We start from the raw sequence: 15,853 nt of genomic DNA, 5'->3' as shown, positions 1-15,853 counted from the left end.
CACTGAGTCTGCAATCAAATGGAATAACTAGCCAAAGACTTTTCGCAATCCCTGAGGTACTACTAGTTTTAATGTGATGCACCCAATCACTATTTTGAAATGCAAGTTCAACAGGTCTTTATATTGCCATCCTTATGCGAAGTACTAACTACTGCAGCAATGTGCCCAAAAGGTAATCTAGTGGAACATTTTAATCACTCGATGATAGTTGTCCACAGACAACAGTGGTTTTCACAGTCCTGTTTCAGACTGTGGGTGCTAACGTTTTGGATTGGGTTGATATTGTCTGTCTCCAAGGCTGGGAAAACTCCCTCGTTAAACCTAGGCAGCTCATTATGCTTGTCGCTAAAAGCTCAACCAAGTAAGCAGTATGAAAGAGTGTTAGTGAGAAGTGAGACTTCATTGGAATTAGGGCAATGATTTATCCTGACACTGCTGAAATTGTTATGCAGATAGATGTTTTTAGTGAAGTTAAAAGGCTGGCTAAAGACCTTGAGATTGCCTATCTTTTTTCCACTTCTGGTATGGTATGATATGATAGGCTATTTATAACGCGCTTAATACCCAAAGGTTTCTAAGCGCAGGCCCAGGGACGAACCTGTGGTGCTCCGTGTCGTCTACTCACATTGGTGTTCCTTTTCAATGTTGTTCATGCCCCATTTCCTGGATTGCATGCTGAGATCAGAGGCCGGAAGATAGCTGTGTATTAGGTGCTCCCATTAGGACATATGGCCAGACTCCAGAAGCCTCTGGTAGAAAATAGACAAGGCACATCATTCTAGCTCTTTTTGCATTTGCCTCCGTCTGCTGTATAGCAAACCACTTTGGGTAGATGGTGCTGCTCAAGGAGCTCTTTGGCTCTGGCTACTTTCACGTCTTTTATGGGGAGAGTTGATTCCTTGTTCAGTGAATCTTTCTACGCTGACAGGGTGCATCCACCAGTTCTGCTTGCATGGCTCTCAGGTGGTCTACTTTTGGATTCTGCATCCTAGTCCATGTCATTGAGGACAAACTGGATGAAGCAAATTAGATAGTTCATTCCTTAACTATTCTTGGTCCTAAAGGGCTAGGTCACTAGTTGCCTGCCCTTCCAATGGTGGTGGCTTGACTGCACTGTGACTGACAATAACACTGTGGATCAACATATTGAGGATTTTAACATAGATTGATGGGGACCTCAGTAATGTACTTTGATTTACATTGGATCCCAGTGCTTGTAAGGAGACTGCTGCGTTTATGCAGAAGCATATGGGAATTAAAGATTTCAGACGTCTGAAGATTAGAACACCCACCATATAGAGACTGTGGGCCTCATTACGAGGTTGGCGGTAACCGGCCAACCCAGTAACACTGGATCCCCCGCCTGGCTTCCCGGTGCCACCGGGACATTACAAGTCCCGACGGAGCGGGAAGTCAGGCAGCAGATCTCCTAAGTCCCCATTCCCATGGAGTCCTATAGGACTCCATGGGAATGAGGACTCGGAAGTACCGGCACCGTTGCTGACGGTGCTGGTGCTTCCATGACTACTCTGCCTGCCGGGCCCACTGTGCCCGGCAGGGTCAGAATTGCCGGGCGCAGCTGCCCCGGCAGGCAGACCCGTAGTGTGGCGGTCTGGAAACCAGGGTGCCGGTAAGCTTTCTGGGCCACCACACATATAATGAGGCCCTATAGCTTCTGTTCAACAGCAACATGAGTACTCCAGAAATGATTTTACTGACTGCAGTGAGAATTACCTCAAACTGTGTTCATGGTGTTATTGCAGAACATAGTAATTCTAGCGCATGCACGTTTTACACCTTGTTTACACTGTGAGCAAATCGTGTAATTGGAAGTTGAACATTGCCATCCTGCAGAATGAGGCAACAAAGGCTTGCCTGATTAAATAAATGAATGCATTCCATCTTCAAAATGATTTCGGTAGAGAGCTAGCTACATTTCTTGCTGGCAGCATCTGTATTTGCATCCAAAACGTAAGACTCCTGCAGGTGTCTGCATATTGGATAACACTCACGGCTTGCTGGCTCTCTGTCTTTGGCGGCGTGCAAGTTCCAGAGCATGAGGTGGCCATCTTGGCATTGCAAATACTGTTTTAATTGCCATCTCTTTCTTCAGGGCTGGTGCAGAAAGTTTACAAACAATACAGTATTCAATCAGAAGTCGTATGCCTTATTATTTTGTATTGTTGTATTATACGCGGCAGTAGCTAATGCAGTCGTTTCATAGAGCCCCAAGTGGAAAGAGGGGGGTAAAGGTAATTGGAAAGTGAAGCATAGGGAGTCCGAACCGTCAATGGCCTTTGAACATCGAGGAACAGTTAAGGTCAAGTGCAAGGGAAAGGGCGATGGGCTAAGCGCAGAAAACCAGGTACATTCTTTTCAAGACACACGTGTGAATAAGTGCTGCAGGAGAACAATTCACCTGATGAGAAGTCCAGAGAATATAGATCGATTTTAGATTCCACAGTGTTTGTATGGTCAGAGCCATCGCTAACATCATGAATGAAAATAAAGTTTGAAGTGGGGCGTCTTCAGTTGTGTCCTGACCTAGAAGCGGATGTCCAGGGCTCCCAAGGAGCAGGGAAGGTTATTCCATAGGGATACTCCCACAGAGTTCAGCTTCTTGTCACCAAACCTCTTTTTCCTTGAATGGACCGGTAAGCGTGAGAATGAGTTAGATGGAAGGGCAGTGTTTGCTGAGTTCCTATTGCTTATACCTTCAACTAACTCCGCAGTAAGCACTGCATCTACTACATAGATTTTTAAAGGCAATCCTCTAATCCACCAGAAGCCAATGCAAGACTGAAGGGTTGGTGATATGATCTCTGCCTTTCAATCCCAGGATCATCATAGCAGCCTTATTCTGAATTATTTGCAACCCCAAGCATATAGGAAGCCCCAGTTACGTGTGATTACAATCGCTGATGCAGGAGAGGACCACTGTCCTCGTCAGCTCGACTGTGTGCGACATGTTCAACAGACAGGATGCATTTCAGAATGTGGTGGTGGTAGTGTGATTCCTTTGTAATGTCCTATATTTGAGGGGCAAAGGAAAGCAAGATATTGAAGGTAATACCCCAGTATTTAATATCTGCCAAAGGGATAGGAACTGCGCCCATGTAGGCCATGTGAATGACATAAAACAGGGGATGAGAGAACCTTAGTAAATAATTCAGTTTTAGATGGGTTGAAACACTGACAGTTGAATATTATCCTGTATTTGATAATTGCCAGGCAGGCAGCTATAGAAAAAGCAGCTTGATTAGGGTTACCCAGATTGAAAGCTATCTTGGCATATGTAGGGAAGACGAGATGGCCACCACATAATCTGCAAGAGTCTTGAGGTAGGCATTTAAAAAGCCATGTTGAAAGTACAGTACATAGAGGTACACCACACTTTTGGAAAGATGGTCATAGATGAATGGGACTGTCCTCATTTGCAGCACTCTATCCTGGAGAAAGGAGACAATTCACTCAAGGGCCCAACCTTGATGTGAAGGGAGTGGTGTGGTTATCGGTATCAAACACTGCAAACAAGTCAAAGGAGGATGAGGATTATCAGGGTACCTTTGTCAAGTTAGTGTAGCAACTATTCTCTCATTTGGAGTAAAGCAAATTCTGTCCTTCTGACTGGCGGAAAGCCAAATGAATGGTCTTGTATGGGATTTATAAAGCATGAACCTAACTGGGAAGCGACAGAGCACTGTACAATATAGTGTACCAAGGGGATTACAAGTCAGGAGCAGCGGGAAGCATAGGAGCTGGAATGGGTAGCAGGAGCAAATGAGCAAGGGGGACTTAAGCGAGGGGTGGGGGAAATATGGTTGTGTGGAGCGATCAGCCATTGGCAAGACGTTCTTGGAAGAATAGGTTCTTCCTGACGTGTAGGATGGTGGTGCCAGTCTTACCTGTGCCAGTGACTTGTTCCAGATAGAGGGTGCCTAGCAGCAAAGGGCCTGTTTTTCCGTTTTTTCCCTCTTGCAATTTCCAGCTTGCCAATGTTGTGGCTTCTCGTGTTGTATTAGCCTCAAGTGATTATGAGTTTCATAGCCACATAGATTAGTGTTGTGGTTGAGACTGCTTTGTAGATGATGCAGGCAGTCTTAAATGTGTGCTTGAAGGGGTAGCCAGTGCAGATCCTTGAGGATGGGGTTGATGTGGATTAATGTTCTTAGTGCCTTGATGAGGCATGCTGGCACCTTTCAGACGTGCCAAGTGGCATCCCAGATTCCTGTGAGTTGGGCATTGCCCCTGTCCAAGTGGGCGATGACCAATTCTTGGACCACTGTTCCAAAACTCAAGGCAGGGATGAAAGGCTTGACTTTGTGGAGGGATGCAAGCTGGTGCTATGCTGCTTGGGTCTTATTAGTGAAGTGTGTTTGGATTGAGAGGTCACAGTTAATAGCGAAAGTGAGAGATTTTGCACTAGGGAAGAGTTGAGATGGGGATCTGTCAAGCTTCATGGCCGTTAGCCAATTCTGTACTTGGGCATGATTGGTGGGGTTTCCTAGGAGAATTAATTCAGTCTTTGTAGGGTTGAGATTCAGGTAGTTCATTCACATCCAGGCTTTGATGAGGGGCAGACAGTGCTTGTGTCGTTGAATGTTGTGGATGCAATCGATGTTTGGGTAAAGCTATGTGTCATTTGCGTATCTAGATGTTTGTGTTGGCAAGGAGTCCCCCCCCTCTCCACGCCAGTGGTTCCATGTATTGAGTGAAGATGACGGGAGACAGGAAGATGCCTTGTGGACACTGCAGGTTACTAGGTGGTGCTGTTGGGGGCCATCTCGACAAGTTGGTTTTGGTTCTGTTTATTTATTTATTTATTTATTTATTTATTACATTTGTTACACGCCCAGATCCTGGGGTATCACGGCGTGGTTACAGACATCTTAATAATTAGTCTTAAAGGAAAGGCTTGTAGAAGGAAAACAGGAAGCATGTCAAGCAGGCATACGAGTCATACATTACATCGGTACATACATCATACAGGTTAGGTACAATCCGGGTTGCTGATTAAAAAGATTATCATTGGGCTGTTACAGGTGAGAGACGGGTATTAGTATTGGTTGAATAACCAGGTTTTCAATTGCTTTTTTAAGCTGGGGAATGTGGTGTCTTTTTTTTATGTGGATAGGGAGAGAGTTCCAGTGATGTGGTGCTAGTACACGGAAACTGCTTCCCCCCGCTCTGGTGTTTTTGTAGCGGGAAATCATTAGGTAGTGGTTGTCATTAGAACATATTGTTCTGATGCTTTCTTGTTTCTGTACTACATTAATCAGATACATGGGTGCTTTTTTAGTCTGGCATTTGTGTGTAATACATAGGGTTTTGAAGATTATTCTTGCTTCAATTGGTATCCAATGTGCATTTTTCCTAATCTGTGAGATGTGCTCAGAATTTTTTATTCCTAATGCTGCTCTTAGAACTTTGTTTTGCATAAGTTGCAATTTGCTGATGTTAGCCTTAGAGCTACCTAGCAGAAGTACATTGCAATAATCCAATTTAGATAATACCAGTGCTCTGGCTAATGTAAGGCAGTTGGTTGGGGTCAGGAATTGGCGGCTTAATGCAATCAGTTTGGACGTGTATGCTGTGGATGAAGAGAGGGTGCTGCTGTGTTTGGTCATTGTGAGGTTAGCGCCTAGGTGGACCACTAAAGTTTTGACTTGCTTGAGAAATGGGATTGGAGATCCGTCTATTTTGATGGTGGTGTAGTCCGGGTGAAGTGAGGCGATTTTAGTTGGGGATCCCACAATGAGAATTTCAGTTTTCTCATCATTGAGACAGAGACTGTTCAATGCCATCCAGTTTTGGATGATTGTGTATATTGTGTTAATGACTATGGTGTCTTGGTCATAGTTGCCTGTGATGGGTATGAGGATCTGGGTGTCATCTGCAAAATTGGTGTAGATGACACCCATATCGTCAAGGGCAGAGAAGAGGAGCTTGGTATAAGCATTGTAAAGTGTAGGGGAGAGGCATGAGCACTGGGGAACTCCTATGGGTACTGGTATTAGGTCGGCAGCTTCCTTGCCTATGGCCACTCTGGAAGTACGTTCAGCCAGGAAAGATTTCACCCACTTTGTGGCATCGTTAGAGAAATTAAAGTCATTGGCTAGGGATGTACAGAGTTTTTCATGGTCCACGAGGTCAAAAGCAGCAGAGAGGTCTAACAACAGGAGAATGCAGAGTTTACCTGAATCTCTAATAGTGTCCATCTGGATTTTGAGGTCTAGGAGTGCCGTTTCCGTACTATGGTTGGGCCTGAAGCCTGATTGTCTGGTTCCTAGCAGCTGGTTCTGTTCAAGGTGTGCTTGAATTTGTGTATAAACTATGTTGTCGATAATTTTGAGTAGGAAAGGGACCGTTGTTATAGGCCGGTAATTTGTGGGTACTGTGGGGTCCAATGATGTTTCTTTGAGGAGTGGGGTGACCCATGCTTTTTTGATGCTGGCTGGGACTGAATTCGTGTTGAAGGAGTACAGTTTCTTGGGAGACTGGACTGAAGTGGAAGGGAGGCTTGGGTTTATCGCGGGAGGTAGGTGGGGTGGGGTGGGGTTAGTGTCAATGGGGTTTTTGTCAGCTAGGAGCTGTCTTTTAGTGGTAATTTTATTTTGTAGTAAGGTAATTTTCGCGGATAAGGCGTCTTGGATGGTGGTGCACCATTCTTTACTGGCCTTTTCTGAAGTGGGGTTGGGTGTAGGATTTTCTAATTCTCTGATGATAGAGAAGAGTTCTTTGGCATCAGACGAGGCATTGTTTATACGTGTATTGTAAGCATTGGCTTTGTGGGATATGATGGCTGACTTGTAAATTTTATTAGAGTCCTTGTAGGCTTTTGCAGGATCAGGGGTGGGCTGTTTGTTATGGGCATGTTCGAGAGAACGTTTGATTCTTCTTAAGGAGGCTAGTTCTTCATTAAACCAAAAGTGGGCCCTTTTATCAGTGCAGCAGGTTTTACTTTTGATCAGTGCTACTTCATCAATTGTGAGGGTGAGGCAATTGTGGTAGTAGTCTGAAATAACACTGGGATCTTCACTAGTGACTTCTTTGGAGAGGAGGTTTTTTTTAAGGGTGGGGGTGAAGCTTTCTTCCGTGAGCTTTCTGGGATTTCTGGTTTCAATGGTGTCTGTTGGTTTAGGTGTAGGGGGTTGGGGTTCATCACTCGAGATGGTGAATTCTATGCAGTAATGGTCAGTCCATGCAAATGGGGTGATGGAGTCCATGGTAAGTCTAGTGTTAAGTGAAAGAACCCAATCCAAGGTTCTACCCTTGATGTGGGTGGGCTCATTCACTAGTTGTTAGAGAGGTATGATGCAAACCACGTCAGGACTGTTACATCACAACCCATGTGTGTCATCAAGATTTTGATGAGGGCTTCATGGTCGATAGTATTGAAGGCAGTAGAGATAATGAGTAAGCAGGGGTTGTCTTTGTCCAGGATGTGAAAAGCATCATTAATAACTTTTAGGATGGCAGTCTCTACTCTGCATTGTGGCCTTAAAACAGAATTGTAGTCTTGTAGAGGATTGAGATGGTGCTGAGTGATCCATTCATGCAACTGAATGGTGACCGGATTCTGTGACAAATCAAGGGAATTTGTCTCTTCTCCCCAAGCGGGAGCCCCCACCCAGGCCCGGTGAGGCTTGGGAGGTGAGCGTGCTCCGCAACACCCTCCTTATGGGTCGAAGAAAGTGGGACCTCACTGGGAGAGACTCCCCCTCAGGACAAGGACTCTCATTCTTTTGCGGAACTCCCTGAACCAGGGACCATGATGGCATACATGGGTCTGTCAAACGTATGAATTAATGCCAAGACTGGGCCGAAGAAAATGCAAACTGACGTTCTCATCCTGAAGAAAGAGAAACAGTTCCTTTAATTGAAAATGAACCATTCACTGAGATGAGTGGATTAAAGGGCGATAACACGTCAGGAAGAGATGGAGTGTGAGAGGAAAATACGTCAAAGCAGTTGACGTATCCTGCAAACGCAAGCCTGACAGGAGCCGGAGCCACAGCAGGACACGCAGCCCGCGAGATACAAATTTGCTGGGAAGCAGCGACAAACACGCGGAGAGAGCAGCATAGCCAAGAGACTTAGCAAAGCCGGCTCATGTGGAGGTTGAATACTGGTGGTAGCACGACCCCAAGAGAGTTGTGGTGGGCAGTCTGTCCTCAAGAGTGCTGATACCGCTACTGGGAAGCCACAGCAAGCGGTAGAGTTTCCTGTTTGAAAGAAGAGTAACCGAGTGGAAGCCAGACAGATACACATCCGCGGTGTGGTGGAAAGTCGACGGAGAAGAAAACTAGAGACGATCGCTAATCATAAACAAAGGAACAGAGAATCCAGGAAAGCTCAGGAAGGCAACAAACTATTATTATATGAATCGGAAAACTTGTCTCAGTACCAATGAGAAAACTGTGAAAGCTAATTTACAAAGTTTGAACTGTGGCCAAGAGCGAGGGAGAGAATAAGACTTTCCGCTGAAAGGGAAGTGAATGAAAAGGGGATATTTGTGTTATACTTGAACTGTGATAACGAGAGTGAGAAAGAAAAATAGCATCCCCTCAGAGGGAGAGGAATGGAAGAAAACAAGGCTTAGAGTCAACATTAACAAATCTGGATATTTCCAATAAAGGAAAGGAAACCATAGAGAGGATCCCAAGAAGTATTGATAAAGCTGATCTACATTTAACCTGGAAAGAAGGGAAAACATATCCAGAGTCAAAAGTAGATGCCTTTGAATTGAGAAAGAATATGAATACCTGAAGGCCAAGATAGACTTTGTGATGAGTCAAGTCGAGGAAAGACACTTCCAAAAAAAAGCTAAATATCCCAACTTGAGGAGAGAGCTACATGACTAATCTGAAGAGTCGCTAAAGACTATTGAAGGAACTCTTTTGAAACCAAGAAGACGAGTGCAAAAAGCATCTAAAAGGAAAAGGGAGTCATTCTCCTGTCATTATTCTTCTGTTCAGATAAGTGATAGTGTCAGATAGTGTTCGTTTTTGGAGGTAGGACATATTCTGTTTGGACATTCCAAGACGACAGACAAGCACCTTAGTTAGTAAAGTAGGTAGGGAATTCCCCATAGAGATGGGGAAAGTTAGGCCTTCATATTATTCATTAATAAATCTCATTCAAAATCTTCTCAGAGTCTGCGTCCTTCTTCTGACCCGCCACAGTTCTCAATCACTTTGCCAAGGAATGTTAAATGTATGATGGGGCGATAGTTGGCCAGACCATTTGCTCCGAGTGCAGGTTTCTTTAGCAGAGGGAGGATCTGTCAATTTTCAGTGCATCTTTTGTGGAGGATGTGTTGATGACGTTGAGAAGTGGTGCAAGTGCTTCGCTATTGGCAACCTTCAAAAATGAGGAAGTGAGAATGTCATCTTTTTAGTTGCTGGGTTTGAGGGCTGTGGAGTTGGTCAAGTCTTCTGGAGTAATTGTCCTGAATTTTCTCAATCTTGATATGTTGCATGTATGCATGGGCGGGATGTCTGTGATGTAGTTGAAGCTCTCAATGTGTTGCCTTGTCTGTCTTGTTTGTGAATATGATGTAGATGCGTTTGTCACTGGATTGTGGTATTGCAAGGTTTGGCAGCAAGGTTGGTGCAGGGCTTCACAGCTTGGAAGATCACTCTGCTCTTGTTGGATGCTTCCGTGATGGCTTTTGTGTAGTAGTTTGCTTTGGTCATGAAGTACCTGATTTGTTTCAGTGTATCATAGCATTAGTTGCATGGCCGTTTTCTCTATAATGTTCACCTGGAAAGGGGTGCTGGCAATTCAACAATATTTGACGGGGATAATCTGGATCATCTAAAGGCTTCTTCGAGAGGAGTGGTGCACGTTCTCTTCCAGCCCATGGGAAACAGCCAGAGCTAAAAGATCTGCTAATTAACATAGGCAAGCTAGGTGCCAGGGTCTCCATGTTCTCTTTCATAGTGGGTGCTGCACAGAGGAAAATCACTTTAGATGAGAGGCCCACATCATCCTCACTCTTTTGAGCATTTTGGAAGGGGTCACATACTGAAAGGAGATCAAGATGGACGCAAAGGTGAGGGGCAGTAAAACGTGGGTGGTTAGTGATGCTAAAAAGGCTACCAGCCATATCTTGCAGAAGGTGCTGAAGAACATCCCAGAGGAAGGAGACATCTGCATCATGTGGCGTCTGCATGATGTGAATATGTAGTCACGTTTTCTTCCTTATTTTCATTATCTCATAGTTGCCTCATGTAATTTAATGTGTCATCTTAGAAGTAAGTTGTCCACCAGGCGTGTTTCTTTTTTTTTTGTCTTACCATCTTTTCTTTTTTTTGGGTTTTTTCCTCTCGCCAATGCTAGGACCCAGGAGGTCAAGGGTCCTCGGGCATGCTATGTGTGAACAGAACAGCATGTCCTCTAGGAAGCCCAAAGAGACTGCAGTAAAGACAGCAGTACCTTGGAAGGTTTCAATGAAGTGAGTGGTGGTCACACGTTTCATGGCTCTGAGTTGTATAAATCCTTTGAAATGTACTTTGCGACGGTCTGAGACTTCAACTCTAGTGAGCGTGTTGGATGGAAGATGATGGTCAGACAAGGGCAAACGGGTGACACAGATGTTCTTTAAGGGGAGTTCACCCCAAATAAGGCATGCATTCACAGACTGACCACATGATTGAGATGGGGTCTGAAGGCCAGATTGGGATGGCCATGGCATCACACAGGTTCTTTAAAAGAGCAGTGGAAGAGTTGTAAGTATAATCTAGCCAAATGTTAAAGTTCCTGTGATGAGGATTTTTTTTATGTGTAGTCTGTAGACTGGTGAAGAAATCTGACAGTTCCCGCAAAAACAAGGAAGTGACCTCTAGAAGCATGAAGATAGTGAGGATAGTAAGAGCAGTGTTAGGATGAAGGAGACATTTACGTGTCAAAGACTCAAACCGCATAGTTGCCGGAGAGATGAGAGCTGCCCAACTGCCAGCTTGTTCATTCTGTTTGTGACATTGATGTTGTAGCCCACAGGCAGAAGGGTGACAACAAGCTGGTGTAGTTGTCAGTGAACCACATCTCCATGACTCCCAGGAAATCTATGTCCCAGTCCTCCAGGTGGTCCTGAATATGTCATGTTTATTTTCTATGAGAATAGCACTAGTAACAGGGTGCGCAATTAGTCCAACCAATTAATTATTCATGAATCACCTGTTATCTGATCAAAAAGATGTAACAATGGAGGGATAGCTGCAGCTGCTGGTGGATTAGAAGGTCAACCCCAACCTACCTCACTTGTAAATCAATTAGAACAAAGTGCCCAGGTTGAAAAAAGGTCTTGGAGAATTTTTTTCTTAGGTGGGAGTTTAGTATGAGCAAGGAGGACAGGTTTGCTCACAGGTCCTCCCTGCCGAAGGGCAGTGGAAGTGAGGGATACCGGTTCAGAAACCTCCACGGGTTTCCTGCACTTGCCAGGCTGTGGGACCATGTGACGAATTGCCATTTTGCATGGGTGTAGGAGCCCTGGCTTTTTTGATTTTTTTTTTTTTAATTAAGAAAATGATGCTGGTAATTCCATCTCTGAAAGGGAAATGTGCTGATTAGATTCCCCTTTCATATGCTCCATATCAAAGGCATAGTGTGTGCCTGTGTCCTGCTGCATCAGTACCCTGATTTGCAGTGCTTGCCCTACCAGTGGCACAGAGCAGGTTCAGCGGTTACAGGTGCCCAGTTGATGGCTGGAGTGGCAGCCACGTCTCTGCAGCACAGGGGCTGCATTTAGGATCTGCAGCCCTGTTACAAAAGCCTATAATTATGGGTCTACCACCTGGTGGCAGAATAATCTTTAAATATAAGCCAGACCTGAGTAAGGGTATTGTGGATGGTGCTCATAATTACATCATCCACTTTGATATCACAAATGGGTCTGTTCCTGCGAACCAAGCTCAGCTGTGGAAGAATGAGTATTCAGGCCAGACATGCTGACAAATGGCAGGCCAGGAACTTGAATGGCCATGCCTCTTCTTTGATCTCTTTGTGAGGGCTGGTAACACCCTCCGCTAGGGACAACCGCATAGCGGGCAGCTGCCCTGGCTCCAGGCATCAAAGGAGCGCACCCATTCATAGGGAGTAGCCTCACACCAGGGTGCTGCATTTCTAAAGGTCTTTGATCCTAGTGAGAAGGGATTTGAGTGGTCAGGAGCGATATTTGCAGTGGAAGGAGACTTTCACCATTTTTTCCTTCTGCTTCTGTCTATCTCTCCTTCCTGTCCCCTCCACTTCCTCTAGAGCAAAGCACTTTGCTTTTAATGTTAGAAGGGCAAAGTCCACTACTTTCAAGAACAGGGATTGGACCACTAAGGTAGGATAGCTTTAGTCCCATCTCCGGCAAGCTTTTGATGAAATGAATGAAAGGGTCTCCCACCACTTCTGAGATTCACTCTGAGATTCACTCTGGAACTACACCTGAGAAGAACTCACTGGACCTCCTTCAGTAAAGTCATACTTTCCAAGCCCTCGGCTGGAGGTGAAGAAGGAGCTGTTCAAGGCAAAAGGGAGTTGTGGCCCCTACCCACTTCCAGGACACATTGGGAGTGAACCTTTGCTGTGTACCAGGACCTGCCACTCCAGAATCACCTAAAGCTGGGAGATCTGACCTTGAGCATAACCATCCTGTCATCAAGTCCCTCTGAGTGGGCCTCAAAGTATCTGGAGGACCAACCCAGCTGAAGCTCCCTGTTCTGCCACTCCAAACAGATCACACTGGGTTCACTGCACCTTGAGCGAAAGCGAAGACGCCGGCGCTGCCTTTTGCACCCCTCAGCCTATCCAAACAATTTCTTGCACTTCGAGCCAGCTCGATGCTGCATCATGCCTTAGCTGAGCCAATCACCTGCTAAGCCCGAATCAAATGCTCAATTGCGGGACCCGATCCGAAACACTGGAGAGTCACACATCGACTCTGGCCAGTGATTATAACCACGGCCCAACCCTTCTATCCCTTGAATGGCCGCCTCCCCAAACCACACATCGGAACACCCAGATCAACATTATGATACCCGCCGACTCAAACCGCTGTAGCATCATGCATCAACCCCTCCCACTTTCTAAAGCCCAACTTGGCCTGGCCCAACTACAAAGAAATCCTGGGACTGCCCCGACCTGCATAGCGGAGAGACCCACTTTGACTGCAGAGAGTGACTGCATTCGCCCCTGCTTGACATGCGATTGCTGCTTGGGCCCACTACGTGCCCGACTTGAGCTTGATCCGCTCTCATCAACGTTCCAAACCAGGTTTGACACCGTCAACCACCAAAGAGCAGAAACAAGAATCTGACCACCAACTGCCCCCCTGGTCCACTTGGGCTCTAGAGACTGGTTAAGTCACTACTGCGCCTTCTTTTACCCAAATACATATCCTTTTTTTGTGGTTGGTAATTTGCCTATAACCCATGTACTTATGCTCAGAGCGCTACTTTTTTCAGTCTGTTGCATTTTCTCTCTTTCCTCATGGGTGGGCTTTGTACACTGCTTTCTATTTAGTTTTCGTGCAGAAGGTGTGTTTTATTAAATTATATCTATTTTTAGAACCTTGATACGACATTCTATTTATTTTGGACTGTTATGCTTTGCTGTTCGGGTCGCTACTGAATCACATTCACACTCCTCTTAAGAACATAGCCTTCCCTCTGCACACGCTACAACAAAGGTCGAAGGAGGTATATCTCTTAACTTGCCCTTATTTACCTTCATGACTGCATTGGGTTTTGGTTTATAGAAGTGTGTGGGGTGAGTGTGCAGTTTTACCCCTACTCAGCCTTGTATTTCTGTGTAGCAGAATCCAATTACTCACAGGTCATTTCAAGGAGGCAAGGGAAAATGGCATCAAAAAGGACGTGATTCCGATGGTTTCCCTGTACCATGATTGTACAATTTTGATCAACAGTGATTGCGAGTTTTGTGTGTCTTTGGGAAGCCTGATTGGTCATCCACCTTGCACCCCCTTTGGTGTTACCACCTCTGTCTTAGGTAGGACAGCCAGCATATGTGTGACTGCCATACTTCCAAGTAGTGGGTGAAGAGAAACATTTCTGCAACAACTCGCTAGATCAAAGGTCAATGTATGTTTTCAAATTGGTCAGTCTCAGTTAAGCCGGCCTCATTATGAGTTTGGCAGTATTTCAACGGTAAATCAGCTGAACTATCACCAAACTCTCTTACTGTTACCGCCACTTGGTCCCACGGATTTACTGTGCGATTACAAGTGGTGCTGAGGGTTTAAGTTCCCATTTTTGGAGTTCATATAACCCCATGGGGTTATAACTGGGAGCGGTAATTCCGCTACGATAATCCCACCGATATGTATTGAGTAAGTGGAGAATTTACCTTTTTTTGTCTGAGATAAATCCTCCACTTTTGTTCCAATCCCAGAATTTGGTGGTGTGGCAAAAAACTTGAAATTTTCGTTACTGCCAATTAAAAGTGTTTGGTAACGGAATGAACTTCACTTTTAACGCACTTTTACTACTGCACTGGAGAACTCTTAATGAGGACGTTCATTTCTTACTAGCATGTGTAGAGACCCAGTTAGACCCAATGACATTGGTATTTGGTAATAACAGTTAGATCAGTATTTGCTTAATGTTGTCACAATTTAAAAAAGGTTCCCACTCCATATACCATGCAGGCAGCTCGCAAGCAGATGTTGGCTCTAGACTGAAGCTGGCAACTCTTTATCCACATAATGTTAGTTTGTAAATGTTACTTCTATAAATTGGTTGCCAGAGATGTTTCCCTGATGCAATGCTGCTTGCCAGGCATTTAGAGGCAGTCATGTTTTTCTTACAGGGCAATCTACATTAAGAATGGCCATTGGAACCATATCAGCCATCCTAATAATGGAAAGAGCCGGGAGTTTTTAAACTACAAGAGGCACTTTTGAAGTGAGAGGGAAAGAACCTCTCTTTTCTGCTTGTGATATATAGGGATGCTTCATTATTGCATGCAAGTATTCCTTGTAGGAGTTACTAGTAAACCTGGTATCAAGACACGGGGCCTCATCACGAGTTCGGCAGTAGCCCTTAAATGCGGTGGTAACGGTATTATCGCTGCTTTTAAGTTCTGGCCCTATCAGAAGTCTGGCATATTTACCCCAAGTTCTGAGCTGGGGGAAAAGTCACCCAAAAAATGCCAATTTCTGGTGCAATTACCGCCAGCGGTATTACTGCACGGTAACTGCGCTGAAAATTCGCCATTAGGTCCAATGGGAATGGGGATTAACAGTTAGTGCCCAACCCGTGATCCGGTGGTAATACCGCCGGACCAGTGGGCGCTAATGCTAAAAAAGTTGGGTGGTATCACAGCAGGGATACCGCCCAACTTGTGATCAGGCCCACAGAGGACGAGGTCAAGAAGCTGGAGGAAGAGGCGGTATGTGTAGAAGCTGAATTTGTCTCTTACAAAAAGTCAGAAAATCAATGACACGGACTAGGAAAAAATATCAACTCAAAAGGCTATTTCATCAAATCGAATATGCACTGTTCAAATTGCACTAAAGTTATAATGAGCAGGGTGGCCCCTTTGTGCCTTACTGTGTTTGAGACATTAGACAAGATAAGTGACAGTTTAATCTTAGCAATTAGCAAAATGTCTCTCAGGTTAACCTGTGTTCGGAAGCGATTAAGACTGAATTTTGGAGTACTGCAAATCCTGGAATGATTCACAGGCTGCTCTTCATGAAGAATTAGATTTGCTTATTTCAAAAAAATATAATTCGGTTGTTTATGGTTGAAGTATGCTAGAATCGCAGAGGGAGCCAGGAGAGAGGAAAAAGAGCATGCATATAATACAAGTCTTAAATACTGGAAAGACACTTGGAGCTGGC

General features: G+C 45.0%; 1 protein-coding gene across 2 annotated transcripts in view; it reads left to right on the top strand.

Moving 5' to 3' along the window:
- Positions 1–15,853, top strand: part of QRSL1 (glutaminyl-tRNA amidotransferase subunit QRSL1) — a 522,490-nt gene that overhangs the window by 333,301 nt on the left and 173,336 nt on the right. The gene's annotated exons all lie outside the window — the stretch shown is intronic.

The sequence above is a fragment of the Ambystoma mexicanum genome, chromosome 4p, assembly GCF_040938575.1.
Source record: "Ambystoma mexicanum isolate Mex_15411 chromosome 4p, UKY_AmexF1_1, whole genome shotgun sequence".
Lineage (NCBI taxonomy): Eukaryota > Metazoa > Chordata > Amphibia > Caudata > Ambystomatidae > Ambystoma > Ambystoma mexicanum.
This window is presented reverse-complemented; position numbering and strand designations above follow the sequence as displayed.